Raw genomic sequence first — 23,453 nt, 5'->3', positions numbered from 1 at the left:
TTCACAATGTAACAGTGTTGGCATTATTTCTCAAACAAAAGACTATATCATTGCAACAGGGGTCATTAAATGAGAAATTGTGGTGATGGGGTTTTTCAAGGTGTTATCTTCTCTAAGAAATACCAGAAGCTGCTCTCTGCACCTGCCTTAACTGTGAGCCATCCTAAAGCTGGGATTGCTCCTTTGATCAGGGATGGGTAGTGGCCACCATCAGCCTATTAGAAGAGACTGTAGATGCTGCAGAAAATCTGAATGCCAGACCTTCATTTTGTAGCACCACTGTAGCAGAGTCTGAGCATTTCCCATACAGTGCCTCAAAAGCCCTATGAAATTATTCATCTGAAATTGGGATGATGGGCTGTGGCTCCAGGTCCGGACAGGGCAGAGGGGAATTTAATTTGAAGTGTAGATGCACCTCTCAGTCAGAAGAAATTAGCTCAGACCTGCTACACTATATTTGGATTTCAGCACCCTAAAACAGGCAAAATATTTTAGAAATAAAATCATCCAACAATGGAAGTGTCATGAAAGCAAAGGGATTAAGGAAATCAAGGTCATTAACTATTCCAAAGGTTTAGTGGCTACTCTACTTTTGGTAACTCTGTATCTGACTTTTAGCTAAAATAGTTTTAGAATTTAAAGCTGTCTTAAATCAGTCTCAAAATGTTCTCAATGGGGCCCAACACCAGATTGCTGAAAGTATCTCATAATTACATTAACATCAAAACAAAACCCAACACTATTCCAGTCTTACATTGCTGCAGTGAAAGACAACTTGCAATGTTTTCAAATACTTCTGGGCATTTCTAAAAAAATGTCCCTCTTATCCTAAACCTGAATATTTAAAATAAGAATACTTGTACATAAAATAATCTAGGAGTAATTACATAGTTCAGGCAAAAAAAATATTTATAGGCAAGATTAAAATCTTTATAGGTGACTGAATATATCAGTTATTTCCTTACAAAAGTATTCATCTATCCTGCAATAAAATAAACCAGTATTTTATCTATAAACAACTTAGGGCTTTTATAGTAGGACATTTTTATTCATCTAATAAAGAAATTATACCTAGTATTCTTTACACAGAATTTGAAATGCTAACGATATTAAATTTCAGCTTTTTTTTTTTTTTTTTGTCTAAAAGAGCACAACAAGAACTATTCGGGCATTATCTGAGCAAACCCCACAGTGCTATACTAGTCATAGCATGAGGAAATTACACTCTAATTCTTCTATATCATGTGTCTCTCATATTGAGACTATCAGCATCTTAAATAGATGGTAATTTTTTTTATATGGTGTTTTACCCATATCTCTGAAGTGAGAACAACTCAAATAATCTTTTCTCTATTATACAGGAATATGCATGTCCATGAATTATAATGTCAGATACTTTCTAGGGCTACAAGCACAGCACATTAGTCCAGATCCTATTAAAGATTTCATAAGCAGTGAATACCTGGATATTATATAGAAAATATATATAAAATTTGCAATATTACACTGGAGTGTAAAACAATAGTAAAAATACCACAGATTAAAACTGTTGCTTCTGTAGGATAAAACTTAAGGCACATAAGTAAATTAATAGGAAAATTTACATATTTTTCCTGATTTTTTTTGGCACACATGCTGATTTCTGGCACACGAGGTATATCAAACCAAAGAGAATCCAGTTACCAATTATTCAGTTTATTTAGGTCTAAGCCTTAAATTCAAAATAAAACAAACATGTGAGAGAGCAGAGCAGTAAATGCCTGGTTATCAGCACTATCATCTTGAGGATAACAGATTTTGTTCACAGCAAAGCATTTTGACAAGCATTCCAAATACACAAATGTAAGGTTGTTGGATTATTTTTCTGAAGACAACGAGATGCAAGAAAAAAACTTTGTTTTTGAGACAGATGCTGCTTCTAGTTGAGATGCCCTCCCTGTCTACTTGTAGAAGTGTCTGTCATAAGTAACTATCAAGTCCCTAAATGGCACACGAAGCAGGGGAGATGCAATCACAATGCAGAACCTTGATCTGAGTGAGATATCAGATATTTTTGCTCCATTCTGATGCAAAAAGATACATCAGAGTTGATGCTGAAACGTGACATAGAGATATATAAAATAAAATGATATACAAAATCAACATAGAAAACCGAGTTCCAGGTGCACCTTCTTTCTTCCTCCCTTCCTTACACTATTTCTACCTTCAAAAGCTATTTCTATCTCAATTTGCCTTCACTGTTTTCCCACCTAATTTCTGCCAACATCTTTCCCACACACAGAGAACCAGATACTGGCACAGTGGTTTCAGCAAGAAGCACAAACCACCACACCTACCCACAGCCACTTCCTTTCCCTTTGCAATGGATATGGGATTTTCTTAGACAGGAAAAATTGTAAAGCTTTGAGACTTGTTAATGGTATTTGTACAGCATTTTTTGCCTCTCTTGACATGAGCTCTAGATTCTAACGTGGTTGTAGGGTATTATTCTTTAAGATATCAAACAATAACTTTTGTTATCCCTTTCTGCTTCCAGAGGTAATAATTACAATTGCACAAGCAACTAAAAGCAGTAAAAATCTTCCGTTTTCTTTTTCACTTTTGCCATTGTGCTTCTGCGTAGCAGAATAAACACTAAACTAAGAATGAAGGGGCTCAGATTTTTGCCAAGCTGCTGAATAAGAGGTAGGTTAAAAACCAAAGGAAAACCCTAAAAAACCACAAAAGAAAACCAAAATTTGGTGCCCTTGCTTCTGGGAACTGAAACTGAACTTGATGTTTTAATATAACTTACCAATTTCACTTCATGTGTGCTTTGCCTTTAATAGTTCATTAGAGAGTCTTTTAAAGAACCTTCCATTCCCTAGAAGTATAAATAAGTGTTCCAATGAAACATAAAAAAAATTCTGCTGAAAATAGAAAAAAGCTGTTTCCCCACAGGTAAATGCCAAAGAGGAATTATATCAAAATATCAGCAGTGGATCAAACCAGTAAAATGATATGCAAGACTGTCTTGAGAATAGAAGCATCTACCCATTAGACATGTCATACAATAATGAAACCTTCTCAGAAGACCTAAATTCAAAGGTTTATCTGTTTTAAGCAAACCTTTAGACAAGGGGGTGATCAACTTACTCAGCTTTTCACAGGATTAAAATATTAGCACGGAGACAAAAAAGACTGCTGCAGCTCTTCTTATTGTTTACTTTTCTAATTTATTTAAGGTTCCTCTAATGGTATTTCCAGGGTCATCAAAAGGGGTAAATGTCCAAGCCACTAAATGCCTACATGGAGTACCACGTGTGAACACACACACGTACTTGGTATGTGCTGAGGTGCAACAGCTCCCCATGGTGCAGGGACTTCCATTCGTAAGAACCTCAAAATCTTAAGCAGTGACAAAAATAGATAAAGCACTTTCTTTGCTACATTTCTTGGGGTTTTAAATGCCTGTGAAAGGTATTGGCACAGCACGGGCTTCCTTCAAAACCCCTCGATGCAGAGCTCTCCAGGTGGCCAGACCACCAGGAGAGAAGACTGTGGAGACAGAAAGCTGCTGCAATCTCCCATCCTCCACAGCCTTGAAAAGCTCTCTTGGCCAGAAAGGAAGTATAACCAGGGTGGCTGGGAGTGCACAGAGCTAGAATAAATAGTTTCCCTTACTGGGGCTTCTACTGAGTTCATACCATAACAAAGCAACCCCAGCTCATGTGGAATTTATCACCTTGAATAAATTTGATGAATCTAGCCTAGGAAAAGTATACAAGCGGTGAGGTAGGCCAGTGAGAAATATGTATTTTTTCTTTTTCTTTTCTAGAAATCCCTAGTAATTTTCCTTTTCTTTTCCTACATGAAGGACTTGCAGCAGCAGACATGGGACTGTCAGACTTGAACAAGTTTTTTTTATGGGCCTGAAGAGCTCACACAGAGCAAGCAGATAATTCTATCCTCAGCATGGAGATATTTATTTGCTCCTGCTCATTACTGGGGTGGGACTGTGGGTTACAGAGTCCGGGTGCCTGCAGTGTCAGCGATGGAAGAATCACAGAAAATTAGGGGTTGGGAAGGACCTGGAAAGATCATTGAGTCCAATTCCCCTGCCAGAGCAGGCTCAGCTAAAGGAGGTCACACAGGAACACATCCAGGTGGGTTTTGAATGTCTCCATAGAAAGAAACTCCACAGCCTCGCTGGGCAGCCTGTGCCAGGGTTCTGTCACCCACACATTAAAAAAAAAAATTTCCTCATGTTTATGTGGCACCTCCTATGCTCAAGTTTATGTCCATTGCCTCTTGTCCTATCTACTGGGCATAACTGAAAAGAACCTGGAACCATCCACCTCACTCTCTCCTTCTATATATTTATAAACATTTATGAGGTTACCCCTCATTCTCCTCTTCTCCAAGCTGCAGAGCCCCAGCTCCCTCAGCTTTTCCTCATAAGGGAGATGTTCCACTCCCTTCATCCTCTTGGAGGCTCTGCACTGGACTCTCTCAAGCAGTTCCCTGTCCTTTATCAATGGAGGGGCGCAGAACTGGACACAATATTCCAAATGTGGCCTCACCAGGGCAGAATAGAGGGGGAGGAGAACCCCTTTCAACCTACTAGCCACCCCCCCTTCTCATGCACCCCAGGATGCCATTGGCCTCCTTGGCCACAGGGACACATTGCTGGCTCATGGTCATACATCCACCAGCACTCCCAGGTCCCTTTCCCCTTCACTGCTTTCCAAGAATTTAGTTTGGTTTTTAGGGTTGTTCCTACCCAGGTGCAAGATTACACTTGAAGAGACCTGAGTGAGTGCACATTGTCTGTGTGAGTAGAGCCCATGAGCAGAATTTTGGGACACATATCAAGGTGGTTATAAAGCTGGGCTGGATATCAAAGGGTCTGTGAGTTGGCTCCTGGAGGGTCCAGGAGGTCCAGACCAGCTGCTGTGGGGCCTGGGGTTTGTACAATAGACCCATTTGAGTGTGTGTCTCTCTGAGTGAGGACTGAGGCTCTCCAGCATTGAATGACTGAGCTGGAGGCTACTGGATTCAGGAATTCCTAACATAGGACATGTTGAAGTACAAGTGAGTCAGACTAGGTGTGTTTGTGAAGGTCAAAAGGAATCAAAAGGAGCTTGGAAGGGTTTTCAGACAACACGTAATGGGAACCCAGAGACCAGACTTAACTCACACATAGACAATAACTTGCTGACATCTGACCCTGGCTGGCTCATTCCCATCTTGTGTTTTTATCCGACCAACCAAGCAGAGTATGATGAAGGTGTAAGTGCTCACCACACAGACAACCAGCTAATGCACCATTACAAATCTAAAGCCAGGCAAGGATCCTATAAAATCACAGAGGAAAAATCAACTGCTAAAATATATTTGTACTGGATAACATCTGGGCTCCTGTCTCACTATTGTAAGAATATACATTAAATGTATAGCTGTTGTTAATGTTGTTAATGTTGTTAAATGTCAGCTGTTTGGCCAGAATGTATTTAGAGTATGAAGTTTATTCATTCTTAGAGCTATTTCCATACTATAAGCAAGTGTCCTCCTAAATATATGAATCATTTGAGACCTGATAGCCAGGTGGTGACAAAGAAAATCAGTCTAACAGAACAGAGCACAAGATCATGTAAAAAACTTAAGAGAAATCCAAATATCAGAAGCCCAACCACTGCAAATCACTACAAGTAAAAAACAACAAAAACTGGAAAATCAATAATACAATATGTTGAGGTAATTCACCTTCGTGTTGATTCTGAATACAAAGATAAAAATACTGAGATCTGGTTCTTCAGATGGCAACAAATTAAGAAACTACAGGTTTCTTTCTGATGAGCATGGGAATGAACCTGCCATTGCAACAGAAGTCCCAGAGAAAATAAGATTATGGTACCTTTTACAAAGTCACAAAAGTTAAAGCTAGCATTTCTCCCTCCAGTTTGTTTGCCACAGCTACTGCTGAACAAATTAGGCAGAAGTAGAGCCTGAAAGGAAAGAGATGACTGGTGCCAAACCAGAAAACTGATTAGACACACACAGGAGAGTGCATGTACAGAGAGTAGAAGAGAAAAGAAAAAAACAAAATCTGAGAGGAAGAATTTGCTCATAGTTAAAAGGGACAATTTTAATACAGAAATTACAAAAATTAGGGTTATTTTATATTTTGTTTTTCTGCCAAGGCCTTCAGTGGCAAAGCTTGGAAGAAAGTAGTAGCATTTTGCAAGAAGCAATTAGTGGAGATTCAGACTGGAACATCAGCATTCACCCTAAAGTGGTTTTAAAAACCTCATGTGGCAATTTCTAAATAACCTGCACTTCACACCATCATAACTCCAGGGCTCCTTAACTCCAACTGCTGTGCCCAGGTTACAGACCCAGCAAGCAGCTCACCCATTCTGGGCAAGGCCAAGGTCAACTGCACCATGTGGACTGAGAAATAGTCAGGAGAACCACACTGAGCAGTCATTTGGTCTATCAGGAGAAATGGATCCAATGGGACAGGTAATTTCTTCATGACTTATTACTTGTTGGAAACATTTACCACCATCCTGACTGAATCTGCTCTCTGCACCAAGGGGAGTTGTCCTAAATGTGAAGAGGAAACCAGAAATGCTGATCTAAGTGGTCTCACAGTTTTTGCACTGCATATGCTCTATAATCAAGCAAAGTCTACACTAACACATTGGCAAATACAGCTTTTCCCTAATACAGGGGTGGTGTAAACTTACCAAGAGGTTATACAAAGCCTGTTACAGAAAAATACTAACAAAGTTAGGATCCAAGTTACACAAAGACAGAGGATACAGATTTCTCCTCACAGAAAGAAGAGCTGAAAAAATAGACTAATTTATATGGTAGGTCTTCTGTCCCCAATTCTTCTGGTGTGGCCTGCCCTAGGTTATCCTGCTCCTCTCTAGAGGTCCCTTCCAACCCCTAACCTTCTGGGATTCTATGAATTAATGGCAAGTTAAACAATTCCCCTAATGAATTAATGGAAAGCTAAACAATTCCCTATTTCAAGCAGTTCTCACCAGAGGACATAAGAAACCATAAAGTAAGTGTTCCACATACAGTGTCCAAATCTGGGTACTTCCTTCTGTCTATGACAAACCACATGGTTCCATCAACTACTCCAGACTTTTACATTACTAATCTCCCTGAGATATGTTTCAGATCAAGTCATACAAAAAGCTGAAATACCTGCAGTTGATGGAGAAATGTGGATGAACACAAAAGTGCCTACATCTCAGGCACTAAATTCCATGCCTTAATCCCACTCAAAATCCTGTATTTTTAACACCTGTGCCACTGTTTGAAAATGGTCCCAACTGCTAACCCTGCTCCTATCTCAACAAACATCACTGACACAAGACTAGAACTTGGTTGTAGATATACAGCTGCACAGAGTAGGTAACTTGCATATCAAAATAGATGTAGGTGAGTAGGCAGATAACTGGCTATATAGCATTCAGCTAACTGGAAAATAGCTGTTACATTATTTTGCATATGCAGTTGAGTTAATTGTTATTGACTTTAAAGTCTCTTCCAGCACTGCCTCTGCTACCAGCCCTTTTTCTCTCTGTCTATCCCATCCTATCTCATAGCCCTCAGGTAGTATTACTGTATCTCATAGTACTTGGAAGGGTTATCAATACCTTTTCTGATCCCTGAAGGGAGATTATGTATTTTCTTAGACTTTCACTTTTCTAGACCACATTTTCTTGTCTAATAACAGAGGAATGTACCTCACAACCCTGATGGTGAGAACAAAAGTGACTCCCCACTCTCCTGTGAAGTCAAGAGACGCTATAGGAAGTAACTAAAATTAATCACTATCTACTTATTCAACAAGTGGAGATGTTGTATTCACTTGTTTAAATACTGTAATACTAACTCTAATAATTTGGTTATTAAATTATTGAATCAATACTAAAAGGAACTCATCTTAAGGAAAATGCTTTTTCCAAAATATATATGGCAGCAAAAAGAGCAAGCACAGGAAGAAACAGCAATGTCAGCCTAAAAGATGGTGTTTTTTTCAGTATAAATTTAAGCCTTGATGATGCCTGCAGATATTGGATAGGTATAAACAAGAAGAGAAACATTACATAATACCATTTAATTATTCAAAAGTACAAAGTGAGAAGTAAAGGGATAAAACTTAGAAAAGGAGTATTTAGAGCAAACAGAGAAGGAAAATACCTGAAAAGCCCTGTAACCTTCTCAGAAGGAACAGAAATTTAACTGCTGGAAATACCAAAAACTGACCTAAACGCAGAACCCTGGGGTCTTGTGATGTTGAACAATTAAAAAAAAGAAATCTTGATTAGGTGATTGAAAATACTTAAAAATTAGATTGATACATTTGAAAATGGTACATCACCTGCAGTTGCAGACTGCAGACAATCTTTGGACCTCTGTATCTGGAGTCTGAAATAAACTGCACTTATGCTTATAGTTATTAAAATTCTAAAAGCAGGACTAGACTTCATAAATAATAATTATTTTGAGCTTATTGAAAACATATTAATGCTTATCCAATGGTCCTCACTACAGACACTTCTCAGTTTCTATGGTGGAAAGCAACACCCAAAGGCATCAGTCAAGCTCACTGCCCCACTGAGGTAAGATCTAAACAAGGCAAGACCTTTGTAAGAGGAACTTTGTTTACCTGCAAGTGGAATTTGTTTGTTTACAACATGAGTTTTCAAATGGTAAGGTCTGCCAGACTAGAGGATTAACGATGTCTTCACATATTGCTAAATGAGAAGTCCCCATTCTTCTCACATAAAGACAAACCCTGTCCTCAGTGACGCCACCATAAATCAAGAATAACACCAAATCCTCAGGGAATGAATTTCTGAGATGTTAAAGTCTCCCAGCTCCATGGGGGGTCACTCTGTTTTGATTCATGAAAATGTGGGTTTTTTTCTTAAACATGAACATTCTGAATCATACTGTTAAGCGTAGAACAAAATTGTTTTAATAACCAAAAAAATACCCTAATTTTCCTTCTTCTCATGTTTAATTTAATACATTGTAACATATGAAGTAAGAAATCTGTACCAAATTTTTGCCTTAATAAATTCATATTTGTACCTGGAAAATTATTATGTTGCAGGACAGAAGAGGAAAAGAAAGGAAAAAAATGAAGATACCAGCACTATGCTACTGTTACTCCATGAAGGCAGGATGGGACATATGGAGATACCTAGTCCATTCCTCGTGCTCAAAGAATTTTGCTGTGTCCACCTGGTTTTGAGTATCTCCAAGGATGGATATCTCCACAAACCTTCTGCACAGCTTGTTTGCACATCTGACCACCCTTGCAGTAAAATAAAAAATGTTCTTTCCTTTTGTTTAAGTGGAATTTCCTGTATTTCCACCTGCGTTCACTGCCTCTTGTCACTGCCCACCACTGAAAAAAGCCTGGATCTGTCCTCTTTACCACCTGCCCTCAGTTATTTATAGATGTTGATAAGATCTCCCTGAGCTTTCTCTTCTCCAGGCTAAATAGTCCCAGCTCTCTCAAGCCTCTCCATATCTGAGAGACTCTCCAGTCCCTTAATCCTCTTAGTGGTCCTTCAACTGGACTTGCTCCAGTATGGCCACGTCTCTCCTGTACTGGGGAATCCAGCAATGGACCCAGCATTCCAGGTGGGTCTTACAAGTGCCAAGTAGAGGAGAAAGCCCACCTCTCTCACCTGCTGGCAAGAGTCTGCCAAATGCAGTCGACAGTGGTACCACAGGAGCACATTGTTAGCACAAGTCTAGCTTGGTATCCACCAGGATCCCCCTGCAGCCTTCTCTGCAAACCCAGTTTGCAGATGGACACACTCCAGTCTGCTCTGGTGGCTGAGGTTATTCCTCTCCAGCAGCATGACTTGCCATTTCCCTTTGTGGAACTTCATCAAATTCCTGTTGGCCCACTTCTCCAGCCTCTTGAGGATCCTCTAAATGGCAGCACACCCATCTGGTCTATCAATAGCTCCTCACAGTTTTTATCATCAACAAACTTCCAAGTCAGTAATAAGACATTATACAGTATTGATCACAGGATCAACCCCTGGGGTACCTGGCCTCCAGATGGACCTCATACTCCTGATACCAAACCTTTGAACCCAGTCCTTCAGTCTGTCTCACTGTTCATCTATTTATCTATTTAACTGCTTGCTAAAGTAAACAGTATTCCCTGTTTTTCCCTCAGATACAGTTGTTTCACCATAGAAGGTTGGTCACACATGATTTCCCCTTCATAAATCCATGCTGAAAACTCCAAATCATCATTTGATTCTTAACAGGCTCAGAAATGATTTCTAGGATGAATTATACAGCGATCAAGGTGAAGACGACTGCTCTGTCATTCCCCAGATCTTTCTTGTTGTCTTTTTTGCAGACAGAAATGGCTTTTGCTTTCTTCCACTCCTCAGCAACGTTATTAAGACATGAAAAATGAACTCATGTATACAAAAGCACAACTTATAAAATGCATTTGAGTAAACAGCTTTGGAATACTTTTCCTTCCCTGTGCTCTGTTACTTCATAAACTGCCAAGATGCAAAAATGTTGTCAACATTGATGCAAGATGCTATAAAGCTCTACTTCCAAACTATTTATAGGCACTTCTCTTTCAGGGTGAATATGCCTAAATCCCACCAAAATCTAATTTTCTAAGTTTTGCTAAAAGCTCTGTAGAGTAATCCTTCTACATATGGTTTCACTGAAGTACCTTGGTTACTCTGTGTAAACTGTTGTAAGTACAATCCTCATGAGCTGAGAATGAATGATTTTATAAACTTGAGTAAATGACACAGTATGGTCAGATATGTTATATAGGTGCTTTTAAAAAAAACAACAAAACAACAAAACAGCCAACTTCAGTCTGATTTGTTTGTTGTTTTTGTTTTGGACTATTTTTTTCTTTTTTTCTTATCCTATTGTAAACACTTTCTAACTGCTGAAAATCAGCAGATTTACCCCAGCAGAAAGCTGTGGTGAGAAGCCTTTTCAGTACCATTGTATCGTAATCAGAACACACCAAACCCTAAAAGTTATGTGTCTTAAACATAAATTAATTCTAAAAATCCTTATGACTGGCAAAAGAAAAAGATATAATTCATTCCAGTTGTATAACATAATATGTTCCATTTGCTCATTCACAAAGAGTTTCAGTTTTTCAGGAAATAAATGAGACAACTGTCTTTCTAGACTATGCAGACTGGACTATGATCAGTCATTTCTGCTCTAGGAAAAAGTTCATCTCAACAATACGCCCAAACACAAATGGAATTCAACAAAGCCAAGAGAGATGAATTTTCAGGCTGCTCTCATGAGGACAGGGCGAAAAAGTGATGAGGAGAGCAGGAAGTCAAAACATCGTTTCACTGTATATATACATTATAAGTGTTAACCAAATGTGGAAATCCCTAGCTATTTTAAATCCAGATTAAAACCACAAGACAATTTAAACTAATCCACAAGATACAAAATATAAATGAAGATGAATGTGTTATGCTAATTTTAAAAGAAATAATATTATTCTTTTTATATTCTCCAAAATGTCAAGACCATTATTCATTGTTTTAAAAGTTCACATCCCAACTTTATGAACGAGATTTTGTTGGGTTAAATTATATCCACTTCTCAAATAATACACTTCGTTATCAGATGGTAACACATTTTATAACATCAGGTTTTTTATTTTACTACTTCTCCTGAAATCAACGCCTGGAGAAGGGAAGCAAGTTGTCCACAGTTGGGTCTGTGGGAGAAAAAACACCAGTTATTCCCATTTACCTCCCATTGCCAAGTGGTAACAAGTGCTCTGACAAATCAGGCTTTGCAAATTAGATTTATTTTCTTAGTAAATTTGCAAATTAGATGTAAATTTAAAGGTAAAACAGAACTATACGAGAAGTCCACCTATGCATGTAGAGAGCTGTATTCTCACTTATCAACTTAGTGTTACTCATGTCAGACAGATGTTACAGTACTTACTGTAATAATGGGGTGAAATATAAAGAAATGTTAAAAAACATAACCTGTCTCAAAGATATGGAAATATTTGAGCATTTCAAATCTCAGCATTTCTGTCAAAAACTGTAAAACTTAACTATGAAATTAATTTTATATCTATATATATGCATATATATATATATATGCTATTATATTTTATTAACAAAATTGTTATAAAATACTTAATTTATTTGACTTCCGGTTCATGAATGGACACCAGATCACAGCTTGGAAATCTTTTCTTTAAATTAAAGTTAACAACTTATGGGTAAGGCAGTTCATGCATTCTACAAGTAATGAAGCACCACAACCCCTCAGTTGCCAAAAATCAAACCCACTCTGAACTGTTGCAGTAGTTACCTTGTGTTATCACTGAACCTGTGAGTTAAAAATAGAACTAGAAATAGAAATTTCCCCACTGGGCACAGATAAAATATGGCCACTGAGAAGAAAAAACACACAACAATTAATATATACAATTAAAGTATAATTCTTTTGAATAGTTGTTTTTAAATCAGGTTTAACTTCAGAAAGCACTGAAAACACCACTTCTCTCCCTTCTTCCGAAAGTAAAAATTTTTCTGTAAGATACACACCAATTTCACTGAAAAAGGCAGATTTCAAATATATTTTATTTCAGAAATGAAACTATACTCCTTCCTGGAGCAAGAAACTGGAAGTTCTGTGATAAAATCTTTTTCTGGAAAGTCAGCACAATTTCATATCAATGGTGTGCTCTTTTTCCTGCTTTCAAATGGATTACTTAAATGTTTTAAAATGTTATAACCCACAATAATCTGTTCCAGGCACCAGCAAAAAGGAAGAAAAAAATTACAGAAGTCAAGATGTCGCCTGGAAGCACTTTATGGCAAACATTATAAAGATAACACAGAGCAGAGAAGCTCTGGCTCAATCCATTATAAATACCCCATTCTTCTTAAAATCACAAAAATGTATTTATAGTAAAGAACTTGTACAGGCTTTTTTCCTCAGAAGACTTCATTTAAGTACAATTTGGCAGAATTTTTGGAACAAGAAAAGAAGAGTATTATAAAATATTGATGTTTTACAGTCACCCTAGTCTTGATCTACTTGCTACAAAAACAAAAGCAAGGACTTTGGATGATGACCACATCCGCGTCGACTAATTACACTTAGTTTTTCATTTTGTCCCCAGTGTGTTTTCTACCAGTTATACTGAGACAATTAGTCTCACTTAGACAATTAATGCCTCATTAAAAACACAAGTTATTTTTCTCATTTTACGACTCACATAATATTCAAGGAAAGATATAGGAGTTTTGAAAAACGAAAACCAAAACACCACCACAAAAAGCTCAACCCCCCCAAAAAAGACAAACTCAAAATCCCAAGGGTGAAAATATATTCTTGTAAACACAAACTATATCTCAAACCTCTATTTTACTATGTGCCCAAATGACAGTATAGTTTCCCTCTCTTCTTTTACCACAAGGCCCTCCCAAGACTAAGGGACAGGGTATACACAGAACCCATAGGCTACACTGAGCCCCTTGGGTGATGAAATTATTAAATAAACACTTTGAGTGCAAAGATGATCAAAAGATAAGAAACAGCCTTCTTAGATTTCACAAAATAAATTGTTTGCTTTTTTCCAGTGAGAAGTGGAAAGATGGAAAGAGAAGATGGGAATATCTGGACTTGAGAAAGATATTCCCATAAGTAAATTGATATATGATATACGAGCCCTGAAAAGTCTTATCATAAAAACTAAATTTTAAAAAATATGAAAAATATTTACCCATGAGGGAAGCATGTTCAGAATTAATAAAAATGTACTATTTAATAATAACATAATAAAACATTAGGGTTTAGGTTACAAAGAAGGATCTGAAGTTATAGTGCAGTATGTGTAAGTGATGATTCAAGAATAAAAGACAGAATAGAGGGACAAATAGCACTCTGGTGGGGCTCACCACACCACCACATGAAAGAAATGCATAGCTAATGATTTCACTTTATTGGTGGTAGTTCAACAGGTGTCAGTGTAAAGGATGAGCTGTCATCCACTCAAATTTACCTATTAAAAAAAAAAAAAAAAAATTATTTTCCAGCGTTTTGAAATAAAAAAATAGGCAAATGTGAGCTGTGCTCATTCAGGTGAAATGTGCATGACTACTGCTGTTTATTGACAAGCATTTAAATTTAAATAATTGGCAATTTGGAGAGATGTTAGTAAAAATTTTTAATTTGACTTATTATCTTAATATGAAATTGTAATTTAAATTTACAAATTTGAGGCTCCACAAGTAGGGAAAAAACTACTAATCAAACATAGGCATTTTTAAAGGGATTTATTTATTTATTTTTAAACACTGTCCACACAGCATTATGCCCAGTACATGAGTTAACAACAAAAATCATTATCATGATACTGTACTTTGCTTTCTCTTATAATATCTGCAGAACATAATGCAAAATTATTTTAGGTTAAAAAGTATCTTAATTCCCTTATTTATCAAAACAGATAAGCTAGACAAAATAAAAAAAAAAAAACATACCAGAGTGTCCCAAAATCAATCCAGTGAACACTTTTAATTACTTACAGCACATTTCTATGATTGCAGGAAAAAAAAATCTTGAAGAAATTAAGAACATGTGCAGCATCCTAACCGATACCGAGAGATGCTCAGTGTTGAGCAGTTTTTACAAAAAGGACCACACTTCCAAAATAAGAATGAATCTCTACAGATAAAAGTCAGGAATTGCCATGCTTTAGGGAACAGTACTCAGCATCCCATCTTTCCCTTTCTCTTCCTCCTTTAGGAGCCAAGGAAACAATGGCTGGATTCAGGGCAAGACTGAATTCTGAAAAACTGAGTCTTCACTGCATCACACAGGTGAAAGGAAATGTAATCTTTTTTGTATTATAATTATCTTAAAGAGAACAATTATTAATGTCTCCCTTCCTGCTGCAGTTATTGAACACTTCTCATTTCCTTCCTTTCAGTTTCAGAGCTGGAGAAGAGAGACCAAGAGCCGCGCTCTGGGGTACCCTGGGTGCCACGGAAGGGGAAGCAACAAAATGCTGAGGTATTCTCTTCTTTTTTTTCTTAAAAAAAAAAAAAAATCCTGACTGTGTTCTTTATCCAGGCACAGTCATTGCTTCTTATAGCTCCAGCTTGGCATCACTCAGCACACAAGCAATGGTGCTCGTGGCTGAGATTTGTGTGGTCTACGGCAAGCTCTGCTTCCTCGAAAATGTGTGGCATCATACAGAGTTTATTTAGAACCCAAGTCTCTGGGGCACACTATGTAAGTTTATTGTTTATCATTTGCTGGGGAAGTCTTCTGAGGTCAAGGTAAAAAGCAGGAGGTGATATTTGATGTAAATGTTCCAAAGCACGTTATGTGGTTGCATGGTTGCAGTGGCCCCCGGAGCACTTTGCTGGTGGTCCGTGGAGATCTGGCTGGTAGAAGGTGCTGGCTTTCCCTGTTTCCAGATGCTATATCATATTTAATGTATTTTTAGCTTCACTTAATATTTTCCTAATATTCCTTTTCCATGTAAGCAATTAGTGTGGTTACCAGGAATGGCAACAGAAGTGATATTCAGCAGGCAGTGGGAGAAGAGGTGGTCTCGACAGCCGAGCATGGGAGAAGATCCGCAAGACCACCTCCTCATAAGGAGGTGGGGGGGAACCCATCCAAGAGCTACAGTCTTAACACCTCTATTTCTCCATTCACTGGAATGAACAACATATTTCTTTTTCTCAGAAAATTCTGCTGACCCATTCATTATTTTCACTGAAGACGAAGGAACAAACAAGTTGCAGTTTTCAGTCTTTCACTACGAAGTCAAAGCAGGATGAAAGGAACCCCATGAAGTCACATTTGCTTTCCTGATTAAGCTCAGAAAAAAGACACAGGGAAGCTATAACTTAGATTAAAAAAAATACGTGAAATTGCTGGCCTTGACTTTTGCAGGTCTACTTTTTCTTTTAAGTTTTAGCTTTATCATTCAACTAGAGATGACTAGGTACAGAAGAACTGCCTGAAAGCTAACTCTCCCACCTAAAAAAAAGAAAAAGTCTTCTGAAAAAGATTTTGCCATTACTGCTAGAATTGCACTATTTTAACTTTTATGTTTGAAAAAAACTGACAAGTTTCTAGGATTCAAATCAATTTCCTAGTCAGCTTTCACTGCCTTTGTCCATACTTAATTACTTTCATGATGCATTTGACTAATCAAAGAAGACTCATCAAACTGGAGACAACCTAAAAAAATATTATATGGAAAAAAAACTAAAATGGGGAATATTTGCTGAACCAAGTCTCTTTTTGTACTTTTTAATTTTTAGTCTTATATAACCATCCATGAAACTACAACACCTGCAATCTGCCTGTGAAGGAACAGCTGAGAGATGTCAATCCCTACACATACAAGCATGCTTTTTATTACCTTTGAGGAAAAATATACTGAATATTAAAGAAACTACTAATTATTAAGCTTCTGGATTCTGCTAACCATTCTAACAATGATGCTTATGTATAAGTTACTCTTATTTAGGAAAACAGTTCCTGGATGTGGGGATTCTATACATGAAAGGGAATCCTTGCCTCCCTCCAAAATGCAGCAGCATTCAGACTCCTAACACCTCCCTCCTCCTCCAGATAAGAGAGGGGTATTTTACACAATTCTCAAGAGCTTTTTGCCTGATACCTAGAAAACACCAAATCCCTGTTGGCTTTAGGTGTCTGAGGATGCCTAAAGCAGAGGAGTCTCACTGAATCCTTTTCTAAGACTTTGCAACTAAGGGCTTTCCTAAACCTCAGCTTAAGGAGGATTTAAGAAGACTAAATTTGCTCATCAATGGCTGACAGAGTAAAACACAAAATTGCACAAAGCTGGATAGAAAAATCACTTCCATGTATGAGGGTTTCCCTCCTTTTCTTCTCCAGAAGCTTATTCATCCTCTAATGGTCACTGTTCTTCCACCACTCTGACAAAAAGCAGCAGATAATGCTTAAAAATTAAGCAACAAAAATATTATTAATAAGGGGAATGTGGTGTTTGGGGGTGTTTTTTTGTTTTGGTTTTAGTTTTGGTTTTTTGTTTTTCTTTTTTTTTTTTTTTTTTTTTTTTTTTTTTTTTTTTTTTTTTTTTTGGGGGGGTGGGGCTGGTTGTTGATTTATTCATTTATTTATGAAATAAAAATAACCCCACTGACACGTGCATCCTGACCTGTAGGAAATATCTCTCACATCTGTCTGGACAGTTAAAGAAATGTAGAGTATAAATATGTTTTTAGAACTACATGAACATTTTCTCCCTGTTTTTCCTCTCCTTTGCCATAAAGACATTCTCTACAAAGGCAGATATGGTAACAGTATAGAAACCCCATTCCATCAAGATAGAAAGAGAGACTGCAGGGAAAGCTCTTTTCAGTGACATTCTGTGCAATCACGAGCCTTGTTTGTATGTTCAGGAAATACTCATGAGTTTTCTTAATAAAAAAAAAAAATAAATCACTAAAAAAAGATTTGCTGTAAATATCTCGTGAGCCATGACAAAGTATCTTATAAAATATAACTATTCATAAACAGTCTAGCCTCTGGAATTCAAACACTGACACTTTCTATTAAAAGGTGCTTAGTCACAGTTCACTAAATATTTACAACGAATCATTTATTCTCTAATTTCATTGACTTTACTGTCGTTAGCAAAAGTCAAGAAAACTTCCTGCATGTGTGTGAATGGCTTGTGTATGTAAACCGCAGCTCGCAAAGTCAATTTTATGGAGGCAGAAAGATTTTCACATTATACAAGGAGGTCCTCCTCTTCTGTAGAAAACTATTTGCTTAAACTTCACCTGGATGCAAGTATTAAAATGAGCTGGAATCAAAAAACAGCAGAGTAAATGGACATCACACCTTACAGGATAAAAGGGATATAAGGAGATTGAGTTCCCCAAGCTTTCCAGCTCCTTGTTTGTTTTTCAGACAAATAATAGCATCACTTCATATTTCTTTTCATCACTTAATATATGTCTTCATCCTAAAACTCAGCCAAGGAAATAGAAGCTCATGCAACGAGAGGATGACTTAAAAGTGCATTATGCAACATTAGAGATCCCATGTTATCAGAAACAAGTGTCAACATTTGCCAGCCATTTCACCAAATGAAGTTTTTCGGCTGCTGTTTTGGGTGGGGCGGGAATGAGAGGCTTGGGGTTTCTCTTTCAAGAGCCTGATTGAGATGCTGCCCAAGCAAGGGAAGCTCAAATGGCTTTGTAGGAAAATGAGGCACTTACAAAAATAAATAAAAAAAAAAGGCCTCTGCCAGAAAATGCAAGCTTTAATATTATCAGAAAACAGACAACCACCCACACTCAGCACTGAAAATAACATAATTCTACAGGCCTGTCAAAGACAGAATGCTGTAAAATGCTGTGGTTTTATGACACACAAATATCATTCCAATGAGGCTTACATCTAAACCACCTAATGGATTTTTATGAATATCTATAGCTGAATGCAGTCTCCATCTGGAAGAGTACTTTCTTGTAGCTCTTGAACCTTTGCATGGTTGGATATCTTTACTCTCTATGGTACTAGCAAGGTTATTGCTATCCTCTTGCTGACATCATTTCTGCCTCTTTTCTGACTCTTGGTTCCCACTATTGTTGCTTTAAGTTCCCTGATGTACTTAAAGACAAAAATAGGTTTTGGGTACATATCAAGGTGACCGCAATTCCTCAGACAGAGCCTGGATCATGATTTGGCTGGGCTCAGACTCTACAAAAGAATAAACTCGGTCCACAGTTCCCTTAACAGCACCAAGATGAAATGGCCAAAGAATTACTTGAGAAGATCTTGTAGGATAACAGCAGATCAACCATTAATCTACATGCAATGAAACAGAAAAATGGCTAAAAATTGATGGCACTTCCTCAACTTTTCAGTAGTAGTTTTGTCCTAGACAAAAAATTTTTGGTGACCACGGCACATGCTGACTTTCCACAAGAATCCTCAAAACAAAATGTCTCAGTAACATGAAGACAACTGGGACTCTTCCAAACCCTTCATTCTGAAACCAGAAGAACCCCACACCATAGATTTGTGGCCTTCATAGTTACCCTTTTCTCCTTTGAGGTAACACTGGTAAGACTAAAAAGCTTTCCTTAAAATCAGGCACGCATTTAGCTGGTAAAGTTTCACAGCTAATGGAAGAGTCACAGGTGTCATTTTCTTGACCTTTGATTTTTAAAGACTTACTCATACTAGACCACAAAGCTCAGGCACATGAAGAACCCACCACTGCCTTTCAGGATTTTTAGACTTCTATAGTATATGAACTTTAAATTTAATCACTTTCTTTGTAAGCTTACAGGCCTCAGCTTTCTGTGTTAACACTGACTGAGCACCTTATGACTACTTAGTTCATAAAGTACACAGAGAATAAAAGAAACTATGTATGATTTGGAGTTATTCCTGCCACTGTTTTCACAACACTTCTCTATTCCCACAAGTCAGGCAGGAATATTTAGATTCAAACACAGATGGTTCACACGAGTTCACCCACTGAATGATCAAGATCTGGTACTATCCCTATCATTATCTTTGATACAAAATAAATCTCACATAATTAGTCTGATAGTGATACTTTGAGCTACTACACTTGACAATGAAAGGAAAAAAAAAAAAAAAAAGAAAAAAAAAAAAACAAGCCAAAACCTAATAGCACAGTAAAACATTAAATGCTTCGAGGATATTTCAAATAACATGACCAAATTAATGCTATATGATTTTAAGCATTTGCATTTTGACATTCATTTTAAACAATATGGGTGACATTGCATAATACATGGTGAATAACTAAATCATATAGATGATGTCACTAATACTGATCTGTTAATATACACTAATGAAAAATAATACACTTAATATATCACAGATGTCTTTACATGAATAAAATCCTGATGGTACCTTTTGGGTCTCTTATAGTTTTCAAACTGAGTCTGGAAGTTACTTTTACTCACCACTATATCATCACAAACTGCACAGAAAATTAGCATATAATGCTTCTGAATATACCCAGCTCTGTTCTGAACAACTGACAAATAACTTACCCTGAAAAAGAATGATGGAACAATGAGTGACATAACGTGTACACTGCCATTTTATTTTTAAAATGCTTTATTCAAGCTTGAAGCAACACACCCTACAGTTTATTGTTTTATGGAAATATTATATTTCATCATTTCTTCCAAAGCCATAAGCAGGGCAAGTTAAACCTCTTGTCTTTCCTGTCCTTACATGTGATCTTAATTCTGAATTTCTTCATATAATGAAATAGACAGACATACATTGCTTGGGAAAACTGTACATAGGAAACACAGCTAAATGACTTCAGATGCCATTTCACCAACTAAAAAGCTGATAAGAGCTTAAGCAGAGCAGTGCTGGTGAGAACAAATAATGTGCAGGCACAATTAATATGCAGTCTCATCCCTATATTTCTGTCACATTTATAGATTTCAATTAACAGAACATTAACACCAGAAAGGACTGAAAAGCCAAAAAAAAGATTGGCATGAATTATCATAATTTTCAGTGCAATTCTAGATGCAGTAATAGAACATTCTGAATGACCAGTTAAAGAGTTTTTATAAATAAGTTTAGGAAAAAGAAATCACTATAGATTATGCTTTTGGTAAATAATGAAGCAGATTATTCTGATTTGTAGTTGGCACAGTAATAATTCTAACAAATTCTTCCAATAATTCCTATTTCTCCCAAACACAGTTTTTAAGTTCTCAATTTCCTAAATTGCATCAGTTATTCTAAAACTCGACAGTATGCCACTTAAGATACAACTGATCTTGCTGCTTGCAGTCTAAAATGGATGACATTTTACAACTAGAAAAACATACCATGCTTGAAGATTTGCCAACTCATGTTTTTAAACAATATGATTACAACTACAACTTCAGTGCATGGATATAAAGTCAATGGATACCTAGATGTTATATCTTCGTATACAGCTTAGAGAAATTGGAAGAGTGGCATTACTTCAGATTTGTTCCACTCAAAACAAAGAAAACATAGAATCACAGAGGTCCTATTTAGACAGATTATTAAAAAAATATTTTAAATATTTCACCAAACTGAATACAGGGGACAAGAAAAAAAAATTGTCTCAACTAATGAACTTAATTAGCTGCTGTGGTTTCTCATGCTTATCAGGACAGAAGCATGCATGAACTCCAAATATCACACAGACTTTTACATCTAGCAAAAATAAATCAGGTTAGATGAGGATACAAGGAGACCGTTTAGTTCCTGTCTTGACTTGGTTTTCATCCAGTTTGTACACTCCAAAGGCCTTTAATCTCTTAACTACTGTTTCATTAGCATCTCTGCAGAGATTCAGGGTGTTTAGAATATCTGTGAGGCGTTCATGTGCTAGAGTTTAAAAGCTTCACGTGAGAAACCAACAAGTCCTAGCAAAGTAAGCCTTGGCACAAAATACTGTATCATTTTAAGTTCATATTATGCGAGCACCTCATTCCCATGCTTGGCACTGCAAAACATTGTAAAAAACCAAAAAAACAACAACAACAAAAAAAAAAAAACAACCCCAAAACAACGATCCTAACTTGTTGACCAAAGCCCAAATGAAGAGCTATTCAATATAGAGTGCAAATGCCTATAATCACTTCAACAGAGGAAACACTGACATCCCACAGGCCTGAGTTCTGGTGGCATACCAGGGAGGAAGAGGGACAATTATAAAAGTTTTACATCAAATAAGATTCAGGGAAGAAATTAAAATTCTTGTGGAAACTCTCTTAGAGTCGCCAGTTTCTGAACACCATTTACATGTGCCTGATCTCCAGAGAGCATTGGAAGTTCCCATGTGTTTTTCAGCTTTGCAAAGCCTCCTGAGATTATGTCAAAGTTTACTTCACTTTGCAACACATTTGGAAAGGAAAACCCATGTGGATTCATGTCTGCTAATTTGCAGAATTCCTAAACCTAAAACCCTAAATGGGTTTTAACTACTTTTCAGGTAACGATGGAACTCAGCATAAAACAAGAGCCTGAGCCACACTCTCAGGAAACGCAGCAGAAAATTCATAGTTTGAAAAAGGAAGTGGGAAATGTTACTGGAAAGCCCTTTGTATCCCAGACAGAGCTACAGGTTGCAATACCCTCACCAAAATACCCCCTTGCAATGCTGGGACTCCAACGTTGTTCTCAGAAGGAATTTAATCAGACAGCAGTCTTCATATTGCCTCTGATGATGAAACTTCTCAAATATCAACTTTCAGGTTAAGCAAACCCTGTTATTTCTTGTTTTCCACTTCCTTTCAAATATAAACCCTCTTCTTCTCCTTTTTCACTTTAAACAACATTCAGAAATTAAATCATTTTCATCAGCATCTAGTCCACAGAAACCAATTACATGGAATACAGTGAAGAAAAAAACACGAAAATGGCACTAAACTAAAATACACAAAAACCTCTGATGGTTAATAAGAGTTTTGTATCCAGGCACAGGACAAATCACATTACATACTCCTAAAATTTTTCTCTTCAAAAATCTTAGATATCAAGTGACCAACCTTTCAGGCACACAGTAACCACATTTAAAATATCATAAAATACCAAACTGCTGAAATGGCAAGTGAACAGACACCTTTTAAAAGTTTTGCCTTATAATATCCCATATTCTGACAAAGAGGGTCTTACTAAAATTTTAGGCAAAGCTATTTGAGGATGTTTAATAGGCATATTTTATTTATAATATAATTTTTATTACCAACTAAATACTTAATATGAGAGTAATGGGAGACAACCTCTCATGCGTGAAAGAAAATAAAAAGCACATCAAATCATTAATAAGAAGCTCTAAGACTAAACTTTAGGACAGAAATTTGAAATGCTCCAAAACCAAGACTTTCCACTTTCTCTTATAACCTGGTCGGGGATTTATTTTTGGCCATTAATAACAATGAGACAGATCCTGAAAATATGGAGTTGTCATGTCAGAAGAGGACAAGCCCACAAGAGGACAAGAAGAGGTCACAAGTCCAAAATGTTTGCAAGCTCATAACAGCTCCAAACTGCTGCCCATTTTGCATACCCTGCCTGCTTCCCCTGCCTCTGGACAGAACCCACATCCTAAGCCGCAGGCCGGCAGGCACCTGGACTGGTTCTTCCCACAGGATGCCAAAGGGCTTTAAATTTACCAATGTCAGGTGGACATCCTCAAAATTTGTATAGCGTTTTTAAATAACAAACTTACTACCTCCTTCCTGACGTTTCCTGCAACGCAGGTAATGCAAAAAAATCAGCGTCCCTTTTCCCTAATCCTTACCTTTGCATTTAAAAAAAGGGGACTGTCAAGGTGGGTAAAGGACAAAATGTGCCTACTTTTCTTCAGTACA

At 37.1% G+C, this 23,453-nt stretch overlaps 1 protein-coding gene across 4 annotated transcripts in view; it reads right to left on the bottom strand.

Moving 5' to 3' along the window:
* The window catches only part of SUPT3H (SPT3 homolog, SAGA and STAGA complex component), a 263,127-nt gene that overhangs the window by 126,779 nt on the left and 112,895 nt on the right, over positions 1 to 23,453 (bottom strand). The gene's annotated exons all lie outside the window — the stretch shown is intronic.

Source organism: Heliangelus exortis, chromosome 3 (assembly GCF_036169615.1).
Source record: "Heliangelus exortis chromosome 3, bHelExo1.hap1, whole genome shotgun sequence".
Lineage (NCBI taxonomy): Eukaryota > Metazoa > Chordata > Aves > Apodiformes > Trochilidae > Heliangelus > Heliangelus exortis.
Note: the sequence above shows the minus strand (reverse complement) of the source record. Positions and strands in the feature narration are given on the sequence as shown.